The sequence below is a fragment of the Tenrec ecaudatus genome, chromosome 1 (genome assembly GCF_050624435.1).
Source record: "Tenrec ecaudatus isolate mTenEca1 chromosome 1, mTenEca1.hap1, whole genome shotgun sequence".
NCBI classification, from domain to species: domain Eukaryota; kingdom Metazoa; phylum Chordata; class Mammalia; order Afrosoricida; family Tenrecidae; genus Tenrec; species Tenrec ecaudatus.
Genome location: NC_134530.1, coordinates 122,490,723 through 122,500,182, shown reverse-complemented (window position 1 = coordinate 122,500,182; position 9,460 = coordinate 122,490,723). Strand labels below are relative to the sequence as shown.

Below are 9,460 nucleotides of genomic sequence, written 5' to 3'. Positions count from 1 at the left end.
ATCCATGCATATTAAAATTTTTTGAGTAATGACTGAAAGAATAAAAGTAAAATCTCAAACTAATGCGAGGTAGTGAGTGTTGAATGGAGTGTGAAAAACATCTCAACTATGAGAAAGGAAAAGGAAAACACAGAGCTAGAAAAGAGCAATAAATTGCTGAATAAGTCAGTAACATGATACATGTAAAATCAACTAAATGTTCCCTCATCAGACGGACTGCAACATGTGGATGTTAAGGTGTGCCAAGGACAATATGCTCTGCTTGTTCTGCTGTCCACACGGCCACCAGGATTCAGCACTAACCAAATTGTGCCCGACAGCAATATACAAGGGGCACAGGGGAACATGAGGATCCCACCAGTTGGATAAAAGGAAAGGCCATGGACAATAAAAGGGAGGTGGGCCCCAAATGGGGCGATAGGAAAAGACTCTCAGAGAAGTGCAATAGTTGAAGGTAACAGGTAAATATTTCTATAAACAAAATCCCGCAGTCACAGTAATCCGTGATTAGGTGCATACTTAGACACAAAGGCAGAACTGAACGGTGTGGGAGAGAGCGTGCAAGTATACCCATAGAGACACATAGACAAAGAGATATGTTTGACAAAACATATTTGTATAGGAGTATTTACCGTTGTTGCTAAAAGGGCGTGCAGTTATGAAAACTTCCCCAGGCATAAGCAGGCACATTGATAGAATGCGCTGTGGGGCTTAGGGGCTCAGGAACATAGTCTCAGGGGACACTGAGGTCAATTGACATAACATAGTCCACAGAGACAATGTTCTATATCTCACTTTGGTAACTAGTGACTGAGGTCTTAAAAATCTGTGACTGGTCCTCATAGGGGCTCTCCATCTTCCATGTGCACCTAGTTTCTGTTCAGGTGTTAAGGGTGATCAAATAATTTGAGAACTGATAAGGATGGTAGCTGGACAACATGACACAATTCAAGTCATATGTGAAGATAATTGGAGTGGCAAATGTTTTATTTGTTACATACATATATATAATGATTTTTAAAAATCATTGGGGGCTCGTACAACTCTCATCACAATCCATACATACATCCATTGCATCAAGCACATTTGTTGGCATCATCATTCTCAAAACATTTACTTTCTACTTGAGCCCGTGGTAATAGCTCCCTATTTTTCTCCTTCCCTCCCCACTGCCCCTCCCCCACGAACCCTTGATAATTTATAAATTATCATTATTTTGTCATATCTTACACTGTCCGACATCTCCCTTCACCCACTTCTCTGCTGTCTGTCCCCCAGGGAGGAGGTTATATGTAGATCCTTGCAATCTGTTCCTCCTTTCTACCTCAACTTCCTTCCACTCTCCAGGTATTGCCACTCTCACCACTGGTCCTGAAGGGATCATCTGTCCTGGATTCCCTGTGTTTCCAGTTCCTATCTGTACCAGTGTACATCCTTCAGTCCAGCCAGATTTGTAAGGTAGAATTGGGATCTTGATAGTATGGGGTTGGGGGTGGGGGATAAGCATTCAAGAACTAGAGGAAAGTTGTGTGTTTCATCATTGCTACACTGCATCCTGACTGGCTCATCTTCTCCCCACAGCCCTTCTGCCTGGGGATGCCTTATATCATGATTTACAAACAAATAAAAAATTAAGCTTCATTTCTTCCTGAAAGAAAAAGAAAATAGAGACATAGAAAATGTTATAAATTCCAATCTAAGGCCATAATCATGCAGACAAAAGGAGGAAAACCATATATTGAAAAAAACCTTCTGATTATCAGGAAGCTAAAACAGTTCTGACTTCTCCACACCTCATAGGATGATATGAACTATTATCCCACTTTTTGCAGCAGCCACAGAAGCCAGCGATGAATTTGAAGAATTCTACCAAGAACTCCAGTCAGAAACTGATTAAACATGCAATCAAGATGCATCAGAGACTGGAGTGAAAAAGTCGGCAACAAAGAAGAAGGAACGGTAGTTAGAAATATGGCTTTGGTGATAGAGACAAAGATGGAGATCACATGATAAAATTTTGCAAGACCAATGAGTTTATCACAAATATACTTTTTCAGCAACCAAAAAGGTGACTGCCTAAACACTTGGATGTATCCAAATGGAATTCGCAGGAAATCAAATTGACTGCATGTGTGGGAATAGACCGTGGAGAAGCTCCATATCAGCGGTGAAAATGAGGCTGGAAGCTGTCTGTGGAGCAGTCTATGTTTTGAAAAACAAGGATGCTTCATTGAGGACTAAGGTGTGCCTCACCCAAGCCTTGATGTTTTCAGTTGCCTCATGTGCTTGTGAAAGTTGGACATTGAATAAGGAAGACAGAAGAAGAATTGATGTGTCGGAATTCTGGTGCTGGTGAAGAATTCTGAAAGTACTATGGACTGTCAAAGAACAATTCTTCCCTATCTGTTCTGGAAGAAGTACAGTCAGAATACTTCTTAGAGGCCAGTAGTGTGTGTGTGTTGACAGGAGAGCCCAGTCCCTAACAGAGGACACCATGCTTGGTAAAGCTTCAGGGCAGCGCAAAAGAGGAGGACCTTCAGCAAGATGGGTTGACACAGTGGCTTCAACCCTACAGAAAACGGTGAGAATGGCACAGGACTGGAAGCATTTTGTTTTGTTTGCATCGAGTTGCTATGGGTTGGCGCCAACTCGACAGCACTGAACAACCAAAGAAGTGACTCACTGGCTTAGTAATGAGAGAAGAGAAAAAACCATGTTAAGGCCAAAGGAAAGGCTCTGCCATGGAACTGGGGCTAATATTTTTAATTCAACCCAAGATATCTTGAATTGTGCTCAATGATTTGGTATCTTGGCCTATAATCCGCTGTCACTGATCTGTGAGTCCATGTATGTGTGTGAGAGAGAGAACTATAGATTCAAACATCCTTAATGTCGCCAACAGAAATGAACAGTTATCATGTGTCTGGATCAGGGTTCTGTATGGAATTTCTGCTGTGAAAAATATGCATTTATTTCACTTAGAAATCTTTGTCTTTATTTATAGTACTGACACAATTAGTTTTTCTTTTGTGAGGCCCATTTATGAAATGCATATTCAAAGCCATGCTTTCATTTACTGGAAATTTCAAATGACCTGTCAGAAGCTGGAATAGTTTCTTGGTAAAATTAATCCATTAGTGAATGTGTTCTCATTTTTAAAATAGACTATTCTGAGTTATTGGGGAAAAAAGGAAACATACCTATAACCAAGAAATATTACTTTATGCACATTTTATTTGTAGTGATACATCAAATGGTCAATATAAATTGAACAGCTTTAACATATTTAGGTTCTGTCACTTGTGTATTATTTGTTACACATCAAAAAGAAATGCTTGAGGAAATAAGACCTATCATAAAGAGTATCTGTTTGCAACTGACCACAGGTGTTATATTTTTCTTTAACTGGTGTTATTTTGCTTGTTAAATGCATCCATAAACCCAGAGAATCTTACAGTGGACAAGGGTCTCATCCCTAAAATCTATAAAAACTGCAACACCTCAATAAGAAAAAGACAAATAATCCAATTTTAAAAATGGGCAAAGGACATGAACAGACAGTTCACTGAAGAAGATATTCAGGCAGCCAAAAGCATATGAAGAAATACTCGAGATTCCTAGTCATCTGAGAAATGCCAATCAAAACAATGAGATGCCACCTTACACCAGCATTGACAGCAAGGTTAAAACAAAACAGAAAATAACAGATGATAGAGAGGGTGTGGAGAGATTTGAACCCTCATCTGATGGTGGAACTGAAAATGTGCAATGACTGGGAAAGCCAGATGGCACCACCACAAACAACTGGGAATAGAAATTCCATATGATCCAGCAATCGCTTTGGTGGTGATGTACCCTAAAGAAGTAAGAGAAATAACAAGAACAGATATATGCACACCTGTATGTATTGCAGCATGGTCCCAACAGCAAGAAATAGAAACAACATAAATGCCTATCAGAGGAATAATAGATAAATACAAGTTGGTGCTTACACACAAGGTGACGTTATGTATTGATAAATACTAATGATGAAATTGTTAATCACCTCATTGCATGGACAGTCCTGGAAAATAATATGATGAGTGAAATTAGTTTATGACAAAAGTATAACTATTGTAAAAGAGCACAATTATGAAGAGAAAATCCAGAAAACGTTTTCATAACCAAAGAAATAGACTTCAGTGGTGGGGTAGAAGGCAAGGGAGAAAGGTGAAGCTATCGGCTAGACAGTAAACAGATGCTAGCGCGGGAATAAGGGAAGACAGTAGTCAGCACAGGGAGAATTCCCACTGTCAATCTGACTACGTCAAGTAGCAATCATGGCAGTCTTCAAGAACGCCGAAGCTCTCTTCGTAAATGTGTTGCTTACCATTTTGGTAAAAGATGTGTCCTCTGGGCACTCAATATCCAAAGGCAGATCTAGCACTTCAACTTGGTTTGGTTTGTCTGGCTGGTTGACTGACCACATTGAGTAGACCTTTGCTTAATCCATGTTTCAGTGAATCAACTAAATAATCGATTAGCTCCTTGTCTAACCATTCAAATGAAAACAGTGAATGACGAACTGATGCTTAGGAGGTTCATATCGTTAAATTCAGATATGCACCAGTATCATTGTTCCATACCTAAATACCCATCCCCACACGTGTCTTAGATTGCTCTTTGTAAACATTTGAAAAACGTGGCGTGAACATTGGAGTACAGCTTATCTTTACTTTTTTGTACTTTATTTATCATAGTTTAATGGTTGAGAGGCAAATAGGGGTGGTAGCGGTGGGTCTATGGCAGTGGTTCTCAACCTGTGGGTCGCAACCCCTTTGGGGAGGTCAAATGACCCTTTCACAGGGGTCGCCTGACTCAGAACAGTAGCAAAATGACAGTTATGAAGTAGCAATGAAAATAATTTTATGGTTGGGGAATCACCACCACATGAGGAAGTGTGTGAAAGGTTGAGAACCACTGATCTCTGGGGGATTCCGCATTATCGTATAAGTCCCCTGCCTCAGGAAATGGCACGGACAATGCCTCAGCACTTCCCCGGGTATCACCCCAGGGCATATCTCACGCACAGACCTATAAGGCTCATCTAGGTTAATTTAATCAGAATGGGGGGGAAAGGATCAAGGGTTTTACTGGGAGGAGTGATTTAGCAGGATGATGTACTAAAAGAGTCCACCGACATTTTAATTCAGACAGTCTTAAAACAAGACTTTGAATTTGAGTTTTGGCAATGTCAACTTGGCTATTACAAAAATAAGGCTTTCTTTTAGTGCACAAGTAACAACTTTTAGGTCGTGTATGTTGTCGTACTTGAGCTATGACTCTGAAGCTTTGTACACATCCCTTTGTTCCACCCTTTTGTCTATGGAAAAATGGACCGCCCCATTAGTTTTAAACCTCTTAATCTACAAAACTGAAGGAAATCTCAACTATGCATTCACCTGGTTTCTCACAAATATTTGATTAAACAGTCAGAATATTTTATTAATTTCTATTTCCCTCTCATGCTGTGAATTAGCAGGGTCCTCTTTCCTATTGGGACAAGAGTCGTCGGTGTCCTTAAGTATATGCAGGCTTGACAATCACATCCTAAAACTCATTCTTAAGGCATTTGTTCCTCCAATACCGAATGCCTTAGGCAGGTTTCTCATGAGTGAAGCATAAATGCATATTTAAAGGAAATGACTAACACAGCTGTGGATGCGAGCGAGTCCCAAATCTGTGGATCAGGGTTCAGGCTGGAGGTTTCTCCTGACTCACATGATTGCAGGAGCTGATAACCCCCAAATTAGAAGGTTGGATGGCAGGCTGCTCTTCCATGGGGGTTACAGGCGCTGGTGAATTCCAAAATCTGAAGGTCATAAGGGAGGCTAGTACCTCGTATCTCAAGAACTGGAGGTTAGAGAATGACAAGCCAGATGCAGAATCAAGCGGGTACAGGCTTTTCAGGAAATGCTCATCAACACTGGATGCAGGTCAAATGCTCAAGGAAACATTGGTTTCCAAAGGATTGATTTTTTTTTTTACCATTTTTGACATTTCAACTATTTACATCTGATAATAAAATGAAGAAAAATTTCATCATATCACATTATGGGCATCAGTTCGATATTTTCCAAACCACTGAGATTCATAGCCTAGCCATGGTGACATATCACATTTACCATCTTATCACCTGATCTCCTTCTTGACCCATTTTAAAGTTGTTTTAGTTTTTAATATTTTCTGATTTCTTTTCAATTTAGGAATTCCTTGCTTTGTTTTGGCCTTCTTGGGTTTTTGGTTGTTTTTTGTTTTTGTTATTGTAACTTTCTGTATATGGAATCTAGGATAGGCAAATTTACAGACACAGTAATTAGATTGGTAATTACCGAGAAGCACGGCAAGTGAAGTAAGGGGAGTTACCAACAATGAGGGTGAAGAAGAAGAAGAAAATTTTCTGAAACTGAGTGTGGTGATGGTTGCACAACACTTCTTATTATTGAACTATTAAATTGTATGATACCTGAATTATATGCCAATAAAACTATTTTTCAAAAGCATGGCTATCAAGGTTACAATTTATACATGCACAAGTTTATTTTGCACAAAACATGTTGAAACATGACTCCATAACCCATGGGTGGCTGCAGACAAGTTCTCTGAGTAATACATATGTCTTAGTTTTATTCCAAAAACTCACAGGCATCCAGTCAATTCCAATGCATAAATTACCAATAGGACACAGTAGAACGGTCCTTGTGAGTTTTTGAGGCTGTAAATCTTTACAGAAACAGAAAGCCTCGTCTTTCCTCCATGGAGTGGCCCATGAGTTTGAACTGCTGACCTTGTGGTTAGCAGCCCAACGTGAAACCCACTTGGCTACCCATGCTCTTTAAAGTGTCTTTTAAAAAGATGTCCCATCAAAGCAGTAAATTCTGAGGGGATCTGCCCAGCCAGTTAAATTCAAGGCCGAAAGCTCAGAGATCTATGGCAGCAGTTTTATTGCGTTCCAAAGAAGCAATCATGATAACTCTTCTCAAATGACATCAGGTAATCAGAGGAGCTAATATAGAAGACGTTTAAGTTACATTTGGAGAGAAAGAGGCAGGAAAGTCACACAGTCATTTTGTTCCCCATCGTGACGATGCCCCTGCTTATTAGGGATGCTCTGAGTATTTAATTTGTAAAACGCACCCCGTCAACTCTACAGTCCTTATCCTTTCCTTTGGGGAATTCATTTTGTTCCAAATCTCAAAGTGCACTGAAACGGAAGGTGATCTGAGTCCCTGGAGGTTGTCGTAACTGCCGTGTTGCTATGGTGCCAACCCAAGAGGGAAGGATTCGCCAGGGAAGGGTTAGTAAGGCGTTTCAGCACTTGGAAGCCCAAAGGGGCAGGGCTACCCTGTTGTTTAGGGTCACCATGAGTGAGTTAGCTTAATGGTAGTGAGTTGGCTTGGTAGAGTATGGAAAGGGTAAGGGTTCACTGCTAACATACATGTGACACTTCAAAACTATGGACCGTCTGCTTCCGTCGAGATAGCCTTGAGGATCGTATGGGCCACTCAGTCAAGATTGGATCCTGGTCATGAGTTTTCTGGTGATGGCATATTAGGACAAGCATTTTACACTGGGAATGGTCGGATAACATCATGCTAGATGGGGAAAAGATTGAACTTGCCCAGGCCTTCATTTTACTTGACTCACATGTAACACTCACAAAAGCCACAGTGAAGAAATCAAACTCGGGTTGCATTTGCAAAGTCCGTTACACGAGACCTTTCTAAAATATTAAAAGAGCAAAGACATTCCTTTCAGGACTCAAGTGCCCCTGACCCAGGTCATGGTTTTTTCAGTCACCTCCTAGGCTTGGGAAAATGAGACCCTAAATAAGGAAGACCGGAGAGGAATGGATGCATTTGAATTACAGTGTCGGTGGAGAATATTGAAGGCCCCACGGACTTCCAAAAGAACAAGTACATCTCTCTTGAGAAAAGGACAGCCAGAATGCTCCTTACAGGGAAGGAGGGCCTGCTGTGGGCATGCCATCGGGAGGTGCCAGTCCCTGGAAAGGTACACCATATTTGGTATCGTGGAGGGGCAGAGAAAAAAAAAAAGACGACCCTTAATGAGATGAGCACACACCGTCTCTGCCACAACGGCTCCAACAGAGCAGCAACGTGAGGCTGGCGCGGTGCCAGACAGTGTTTTCTTTTGTTGCATACAGGATGCCTATGAGTCGGAACAGACTCGACCACCCCGAACAACAGTCTTCACATGGACTTTTTAACTTGGACTTTGGTCCTTAAGTCCTGCTCTGTGTAGGACCAAGAACATTATCCCAGAAGGCGTTTCCATTCTTCATGTCTGTCTTTTTGACCCCAGAGGGAGCTCATACTAGAGCCCATTAAGAAATATAACCAGACGTGGCTGGGGTTTCACCAGCCTCCCTATATCTTCCATTTTCAATTTTCAGAGTCTGTTGACTGCGATCTTGCTGCTTATATATACCTCTACTCATGGCACTCAGTGTCCTGGAGAGAAATAAAACTGGACTAGTGGGTATATTTTGGAAGTGTGCCAGCTTTGGGGAATGGAAGAATCGTTATGTTGCAGTCCATTGTACAGTGATGGCATTCAGCGTACGATTCATACAGTAGCTTAGGGAAATGCCAGAAATTATTTTCCATGAGATTCCAATAAAAAATGACTCACTTGCAGAAACTAATGGAAAGAATGGTTAATCATTTTTATCTCTGAACACTGAATGACGTATGTTTTTTTTTTTCAATTGCTGCTCTCTATACCTATGGTATTGGACCAAAATAAGGTGTAACCATTTAGTACTCAGAGTTCAATATGTCTATGACAATCAACCTCAGTATTGTCACTACAATAGTACATTCTACAAGTGTCATTCTATTCTGTTCAATACCAATTTTTAGTGAGATATTTCTAAGGCAAATAGAGAAAAACAAAATTGGTCAGTGAGTTACTATATGTTCAATGTGTATTAGCAAGCATTGCAATCGTATGTAATAAAGCTTGCTTGCTTTTTTGCTGACAATATTATTTTGGATGCACATGAACCAGAGTACCTCTATGCTCAGAAAACCCTAGTCTATTAGTGGTTTTAATTATTTAAAATACGAGTATGCGTTTCTTAAGGAGGGTGATGAATGAGGTGCAACTTCAGAGTACTACTAGGAGAATGCTCATATTTAAAATAAATTTAGACAAGCTGACTAGTGTAGTAGCTGTGTTAGACTGGGTTGGCTAGAGAAACAAATCAGAGACACTCTTATATGTGTAAGAGAGAGCATTACATTAAAGATCAATTGTATATTGAGAAAACATCCCAGCCCAGTCCAGATCAAGTCCATAAGTTCAATATTAGCCCATATGTCTGATACTAGTCTATACATTCCTCTTCAGACTCATGCAGCCCATGCAATGATGCCAAATGCAGGCTGGTGAGTGA

At 40.5% G+C, this 9,460-nt stretch overlaps 1 pseudogene; it reads left to right on the top strand.

Annotated features, from left to right (window-relative positions):
* The first annotated feature begins 4,319 nt into the window (after positions 1-4,319).
* LOC142434887 (protein kish-A pseudogene) lies at positions 4,320-8,639 on the top strand (annotated as a pseudogene).
* The last annotated feature ends 821 nt before the right edge of the window (positions 8,640-9,460 follow it).